Source organism: Rattus rattus, chromosome 1 (assembly GCF_011064425.1).
Source record: "Rattus rattus isolate New Zealand chromosome 1, Rrattus_CSIRO_v1, whole genome shotgun sequence".
In the NCBI taxonomy this organism is placed as follows: domain Eukaryota; kingdom Metazoa; phylum Chordata; class Mammalia; order Rodentia; family Muridae; genus Rattus; species Rattus rattus.
Window position 1 is genome coordinate 30410139 of NC_046154.1, and position 8447 is coordinate 30418585.

An 8447-nucleotide genomic window follows, 5' to 3' on the forward strand; every position below is an offset into this window, starting at 1 on the left:
TAATTCTATTCATATTATATCCAGAGAAAGATAAGAAAACCCATAGAACAATCAGTATCTCTTATACACATAGATTTTTTTAATATAAAAACCCTTTATCAAATTTTAGCAAATCAAATCTTAACGATATCAAAAGAAACGCGCAACACCGCCGTCTACTAGCATTTATCCTTCCTGTGGCCGGCTCGACATTGAAAAGCAATTAATGTAATCCTTCACATCAGCAGATTAAAGACGCAAACTCATCTGATCAAACCGTTAGATGCAGAAAAGGTACTTGGCAAAATCCAACATTAGTTGTCAAAACTCAGCACGTTAGAAATAAGTAGGAATTCCCCCCAGCTGATGAAGAACATCTCTGAAAAAGCCAAAGCTGGGTACTGTCTCTCATCATGAGAAACTGGGTGCTCTGGGACAAGGTCTGGCTCTCTCCTCCTCAGCACCTTTCTTCAGTGTCATGTTGAAAGTCCTAGCTAACGGGCTAAGACAGCGAGAGGAAATAAAATACACCCAGACTGAGAAGGAAGAAATAAAATGGCTTTGGTTGCAGATGACATGGCTTTTACGTTTTGTTTTTTTTTAAAGGTGTGGGGGATGAATTGAGAAGAAAAGAAATAAGAAATGGCAGGAGGAGAAAGAAAGAAGGAGAAGAAAGAGGGAAGAAAAGGAAAGATAAGAAAAATGAAAGATAAGGGATTGGAGAAATGATTCACTGGTTACATGCACTGGCTGCTCTTACATTGGTCCCTGATTCAATTCCCAACACACATGTGACACATGGCCACTCACAACCATCTGGAATCCCATGGTTAGGATTGAACCCTTCTGTGACCTCCACAGGCACCAACCAGGTATGCATGTGGTACACAGACATACATGTGAGCCAAACACTCATACACACAAAATAAAACAAATAAATCTAAGAAATGGTTTTAAAGAGAGAAAAAACTAATTAATAATCAATAGCACAAAGGATTCAGGATACAAAATTAATACAGTAAAGACTTTTAATTAGACATTTAATACATGATATAAAAACAAATATAGAGAGTGGTTTGTTTGTTTATGTATGTATGTATGTATTTATTTATTTATTTATTTTTACATTCCAGGTTTTATTCCCCTCCTGGTCCACTCTCTGACTGTTCCACATTGCATACCTCCCTCACCCCTGTCTCCACAATGATGTTCCTACCCTACTCACCCCACCAGACCTTTAAACTTCCTGGGGCCTCCAGTCTCTTAAGGATTAGGTGCATCTTCTCTGACTGAAGCCAGACCCTGCTGTATGTGCGTTGGGGTCCTCATCTCAGCTGGTGTATACTGCCTGGTTGGTGATCTAGTGTCAGGGATCTCAGGGGTCCAGGTTAATTATGACTGCTAGTCCTCCTACAGAGATTGTTTTAAGGACTAAAACTAGAACTATCATATGACCTACCTGTACCACTATTGAGCACAAGCACAGGGAGTTTATATCCTACTACAAAGATACTCATATATCCATAGTCATTGCTGATTTACTCACAATAGCTAGGAATGGAGTCAACGTAGATGTCCATCATCTGATGAATAGATACTACAAATGTCACACACACACACACACACACACACACACACACACACAAAAATGAAATTTGCAGGAAATTGAATGAAACTGGGAAATACTATGTAAGCCAGGTAATGCAGGTTCAAGAAGGTAATTGTCGTATTTTCTCTCTCGTTTGTGTAAGCTATCATGTGTGTGTGTGTGTGTGTGTGTGTGTGTGTGTGTGTGTGTGTGTGTGTGTGTGTGAGAGAGAGAGAGAGAGAGAGAGAGAGAGAGAGAGAGGTTACAGATCATGAAATAAGAAAGGACACAATGGGGAGGAAAAGATTTTAAGGAAAGGGAGTAAGGGGTGCGGTAGAGCACACATCATGACATGAGAGCATAAATGAGAGTATTGGGAACAGTAGGATACAAATAGCGAAGAGGGGCAGGTAGGGAACAGGAACGATGAAGACCAACAGAAGCTAAGGGTACCTGAAAGTGCTATATAGAAGCACACCACTTTGTATGCTAACTTAAAAGTTAAAAAAATAAAACAAAGGACATTAGTATCCTCCGAAATGAAGACTAAAGCCATCAAAACACTGCAGGATATACAAGAGGAAAATTATAAAGCTACAATATTAGTGAATTCTATTTGCTAACACTTCATTAAATGTTAGTCTCTGTACTCAAGGAGGGCACTGTCTAAAGTATCAGTTTTTCACATTTTCTCTACCTGTGTTTTATATGGGGGTACTACAAGATTGATAAGATAAATTAAGATATTCTATGTCTCTGTGTCTGTCCGTCTGTCTCTGTCTGTCTCTGTCTCTGTCTGTCTGTCTCTGTCTCTGTCTCTGTCTGTCTCTGTCTCTCTGTCTCTCTCTCTCTGTCTCTCTCTCTCTCTCTCTCTCTTTCTCTGTGCATGCATGTGCGTGTGTGTCCTGTTTTTCTGGGAAAGATTAAACGCAAAATATTATCCTTCTAGTGTTTGGCAGCATCCTCCATCAACCACCTTGCCTAAAGATTTCTTTTTGGAGAGTTAAAAAAAAAATGAATGTAATTTTTATTGAAGTAAATCAAACCTTAGTGGCTAGAGACTTAAATGATCTGTTTCCTTTTGGGTGAGTTGTGGTACTTAGTGTTTTTCAAGGAACTGACCCACTTCATCTAAATTGTCAAGTCCTCGTTCATACCAACGTAGTACTGTACCTATTCTCATGTCCTTTGGTGTCTGTAGGATCAGTAGTGATAGCTCTTTTCTGTACTTTAATTCTAACAATCTAAGTCTTGACTCTTTTCTTTGTCAGTTGCTATCAACATGCCAACTCTTTCAATATTTTTAAAGAAACAAAATTTTGTCTTTTGCTGCTTTTCTATATCCTTTTCCTCCTTTCAATGTTATTAATTTCTACTCTTTATTATTTCTTCATTCTCCTTGGTTTGGGCTCATTCTGCTATTCTTTCTCCACAGTAACATAAAAAGAGCTTTGTTGTGGTTTGCCCTGGAGTTATCTGTACTTTGATGCTAATTCCACTGCCCCAAGGACAGATGCCTAGTCATGTACTCAGAACTCAGCTGACTTCACCAGAACCTTCTCCCCATTGAATTTGTAAAATACAGGTGAGGGGCAGGTACAGGATAGAAGGAGGCCTGTCATTGGAGGAGAAGGAAGGATGGGCAGGAGAGAAGTTTGAAGGAAGAGGAGGAGATTGGAATGGAAAGGAGGAAGAGAGAGAAGAGGAGAGGGAGAGAAGCCATGGCAGGTGACGTTAAGATTCCTCTCTGTGTATTTACAGGTTGTTATTAATGTTCTAAGGGATGGATGGTACTGGGCTTTGTATGTTTAGGTGGGCAGTTATATCTTATCAACTGGGTCAAAGATTATTGTGTTGTGTGGTCTTTCATGTGTAGATTTAAGTGTAATGGAGTGTGGGGTGGCTGGTCTGGGCCGCCGAGGAGTTGGGGTATGTTTCCGCCAAGATATCTTGGGGCACTGCGGTGCCGGGCCTAATGAGGTAAAAGACAACCATCCTTTTTTTATTTTTTTATATTTTTACAACAGAGCTTAGGCTCCTATACATAGGTTTCCTTTTTTCTTAGTTTTCTTCTCAGGCATTGCCTTATCAATGACTCAAAAATTTAATTTAATTTTTTTCCTTGAGCCTTCTTCTTGGATCCATGGATTATTAGAAGTATCTAGTATCCAATGATTGGAGCTTTTCTTTCTGTTAAGGATTTATGATTTGCCTCCATTGTCATAAAATATTTTGTGTGTGGATTTGGTCCTTTTAAAAATAGTGGAATTTGTGTTATGACACAGGATATAGTATGTCTTGATATCATTTGTTGATGTTTGTGTATTCTGTTTTGGGTAAAATATCCTAGAATAGTGACTAGAACCCACTATTTGATATTATTTGATAGCGTTGTTGGGTTGTTCTGTGCTCCTGTTGGCTTTTGTGTCTAGAGGTTCTGTCTGTTCTTGAGAAGAATGTTTAATGTCTGGCAGTAATTATAGATTTATCTGTTCCTCCTTTCAGTTAGATTTCATTTCCAATGCTTGTCTCAGTTCTGTTGTTTTGAACATATGCATTTGATTTTTTTTGTTATGGCTTCCTAATGAAATGACTCTTTTTTCATTATACGATGTCCATCTTCATCCCTGGCAATTTTCCTTTACCACAAACCTACTGGATCCATCATTAACATCATCACTCTTGCTTCACTTCAGTTAATACATGCATTATATATTTTTGTATGCTTTCTTCCTCAACCAACTTAAGTTGCAATGTTTAAAGTGAATTTGTTATAGATGGTTGGGTTATAATTTCAGTTCAGTCTGTTAATTTCTCTTTTAATTGGTATGTTTAAGACATTTATGTTTAATAAAACTATGGATCTGCTAGGAATTAGGTGTGGCATTTTAAAAATTGTGTTTTGTGTTATTTCATTTTCCCCATGTCTTTCTATTGGTTACTTGAAGATTATTCAGAATTCTATTTTAATTTATTTATGTTTCTTGGCGCATCTCTTAGTAAAGACTTTTCAGTTATTCTCACTATGACATTACAAATATCTGTTTGTTTATTTATTACATTTATATTTGTGTCATCCCTTAACATTGTTCTACTAAAGAGTTTGGGGATTCCTTATTTCTCCTAGTGACAGTAAAAGCCAGGTTTTCAACCCAAGCCTTATTGACACCTGGGGGGCCATGTACCTCCTTCCTACAAGGAAGGCTGGGAGTCCTGGTTCCTCACTGACCTTAAGACTAGGAGAGTCAGGCTGGGATAGTTAGGAACATCTTGCCTTTAAGTGACCTCCACTGACCCCACAGAGGAGGTGGTAGCCTTCTTATTTCTTAGCAGTGCTAGAGCCCTGTCTCCAGGAGGCCTCCTTTGACATCATTTCCATGAAGAATGACAGAGGTGTATGGTTACTCCGAGGTGAAGGTGGGAGTCCATGCTCATTGATGCCTTGCATAACCAGGAGCTTATTCCTGCTTGGACAAGTGAAAATTCCAGCTCCCAACTTGGCTTTCCCTCCAGGGTGGATTGGAGCATCTATTCCATTTCACCCTTTCAGAGGTAGAAATCTTTGCTGCCAAGGGAGGGGCAGACCATAACTTTCAGTGTGACATTTGGCTGCAGTCAGTGGTTACAGTCTAAAGACTTCTTTTTCTGTTACCCTGCCCCTTTCCTGGCATTGTCTAAGTAAAGTAAACTTTTCTTTGATTATAGAATGTTTGGTGGTTAGTACTTGATACTTACTTTCTTGTTTCTTCAGCTCTGATTCTGGGATACATGAAGCAGAAGGTTTTAAATACACAAAATCAGTATGGCTATATTGCACTCAGGTACCAAAGTCCACCAACTTCCATTCTTCCCTCTCCATTCCCAAGTCTCCTTATAAATAACAACTAGGATAGGATTTGAATTTAGTAAGAGGACTAGGTAGAAAGACTATCTATCCCATCAGCTCAGAGCTGGGGTTCTGGAGTTATCTCTTCAATTCAAAAAATAATCATTATCACTTCTATGCTTGAGATGCTTCTGTGGTGTGATGGTTAATCTGGATTGTCAGCTTGGTTGGACAGAGAGAGGCCTAAGAGATTGGTGAGGCACACATCTGGATATGTGTAAGACAACATTGCCAGGTGTTACATTACAAGGGCTCTGATCTAACGAAGGGATTATTCCTTTTATGGACTCAACGATGTGATGGCATTGTTGGGATCACATTGGTAAAGGCTACATGTGAATGTAGTTAGAGACATTTCCTTGGAACTGTTTTGTGCTCACCCCTTCTTCCTGGCTGCCACAGTGTGAATTTCTCTCCTATACTTTCCACACCAGGATGAGCTGATACCTCTGAAACCATGAGCTCAGCAGACCCCTTCTCCTTTCGGTTGCCCAGGCCAGCAGTTTTGCCCTAGAGATGAGAAAAGAAGCAGGTATAGTCAGTTTCTTGTCAAACCAAAATGATATCCACACCTCCCCCACCATGCCCCACACCTTCATGAACTGCTATCTCCCCACCTTTGGAGCTCATCTCCTCCTGGCCTTCATTGTCCACTCAGATTAGCTCCCTTTGTTCTTCAAAACTCATCCTGTGATGTGATCTTAACAGCAGCATCTCTACTGCCCAGGATGATTTCACTCATATTCTTAGATAACAATGCAAATATAGCCACATTGAAAAATCCTTCCCCCAAGTTTGATATTTATTGCACCCCACTTGAACACTTTTCTCTGGGTGGTTTGTATTTCTACATGTTGTTCTATATGTGTTTTGTTTCTATATTCTGTGCATATAGAGATTTGGTAGCATACCAAATTTCTCCATTAGCATACCATCTCCATGAAGAAAGGGTGTTATGGTTTACATGTGAAATGCTCTCCCTGGGTTGGGGATTTAGCTCAGTAGAGGTAAATGGGTAAAAGGGTAGAGCTCTTGCCTAGCAAGCACAAGGCCCTGGGTTCCCCAGCTCCAGAAAAAAAAAAAAAAAAAAAAAAAAAAAAAAAAAAAAAAAAATGCTCTCGCTGGGGCTCTTGTTTTGCATGGCTGGCTGGCAGTGTTAGTAGTGCAACCCTGGGGACAGGAGCATAGTCAGAGGAAGCAGCTTACTCAAGTTCCTGGTTTCTTCCCTGTCTCTGCCTCCTGGCCACCATGATAGGACCTCTCTGTTCTGCTCTGCACTCCGTGCCATGATAGCCTGACCTCTGAAACCATGAGCAACCCAAACAGTCCCTCCTTCCTGTTGTTTATGTTAGGGATATGTTTGCCATGATAAAAATGAGGCTAATATAGAAAGGCATGGGCCCTCCTCGCCTCCTGTACCTTACCATCAGAGCCTATGCCAGCTCCAGGCAGACTGCTGGAAACAGTAACAAATGCACCTGTGTCAGCCACTTAGCTGTTACCTGTGCCTGAGATTCAGGTCAGAACCAGCTAAGAGATCGGCTTAGAGCAGACAGTGATAAATAGCACAGCCCAGTCCCCTCCCCACCCTTCCAGTCAGGTGATCGGGTAAATAGTTCTCTGTTAGTCATAGACGCTGAAAAGATGAAGCATCCTTAAGGCTCATAAAATGAAAAAGTGCTCTGCAAAATTGCTCTTGGACCAAATCATAGCAAATGTGGAAATCAATGGAAACAAAACCACTGTGTATTTAGGAACCGCAATCCCTCAGCAAAGCTGGGCTTGGAGGAAATTAATTGCTCATTTTTTTTTAATGTCATATAATTGCATTTATTTGATTATAAAGTAATATACTCTCATTGTTTGCAGAAAAGCATAAAAAAGAAAAAAAACGTGGATAAATACTTATAACATTTTGGTCTATATTCTTCCAGTCTTTTCCCCACTATGTACCTGTATATTCAGAGATTTATAGATTTTATTTTTACCTAACTTGGATTTGTAACTCAGAGAGATGAGAATCTGATAGCTTAGCTATTTGGGAAAAATTTAGGACAATCATTAAGAATAAACCATGTGCCAGTGCTCTGGCTGCCAAAAGAAACAGAAAATGGTCAAAGCAAATGTTAGCAGAAGAGCCGGGGAACTGGATCTTTGTGATCAATGGAAGAAATAATTAATTCACATCAATTCAGTCCCTTTTAATTATTTTAAATTCCTCTATTATTTAAAAACTCAAGTCAAATAACCATTAAGCTTTAAAAGTGTAAGAAAATATTGTAAGCTGTGTTTGATGATATGAATTGGAAGTTCTAGAATAACGATAAAATGGAAGTCGTACAAAATGGCTTTTCTCATTGGAGAGAAATATATAAAAGTATGGTGAGGCCTCATGAGAGCTGGAAGGACAAAAGGCAGCCAAATTCTCCTTTATCATCTTGGCCTTCCATGGTCCTCTTCTCCGGGTCTCTCTGCATGGCCTCAGTCTTCTTTCCTATGCTTTCTTAGCTCACACGGGCTTCTCTTTTCTCCCCTAATTGTAATTAGTATGGGATTTTGCTGGCGACCATTAAATTGATCCACATACATTCTAAACTTGTAGTGTAGCTCACCACAGATAACAATTTCAGAGCTGGGATCTTTTAATAACACTTCTAGTACACAACTAATGGTCCATCCTACCTTTCCAAAGATCTGTGCTTACAGCAGTCAAAATCTGTGGTGAAGCAGAATAGGGGTCAGTCACACAGGCAAAGAAGATTGGCAACGAAACAGAAACCCGAAGGACACAGGGGAGCAGATAAGTAAACAACATAATAAGTAATGATTTTAGTTACCCCTTCAACACTACAGCAAAATACACGAAGTAATCAGCATATAAAGAAGAATGGTTTGTTTGGCCTCTGATTGGCTCTGTTGCTTTGGGCCTGTGGTAAAGAAAAACGCATCATGGTGGGGCCAGGATGGGAGGAATTATTCACTAACAACCGGAAC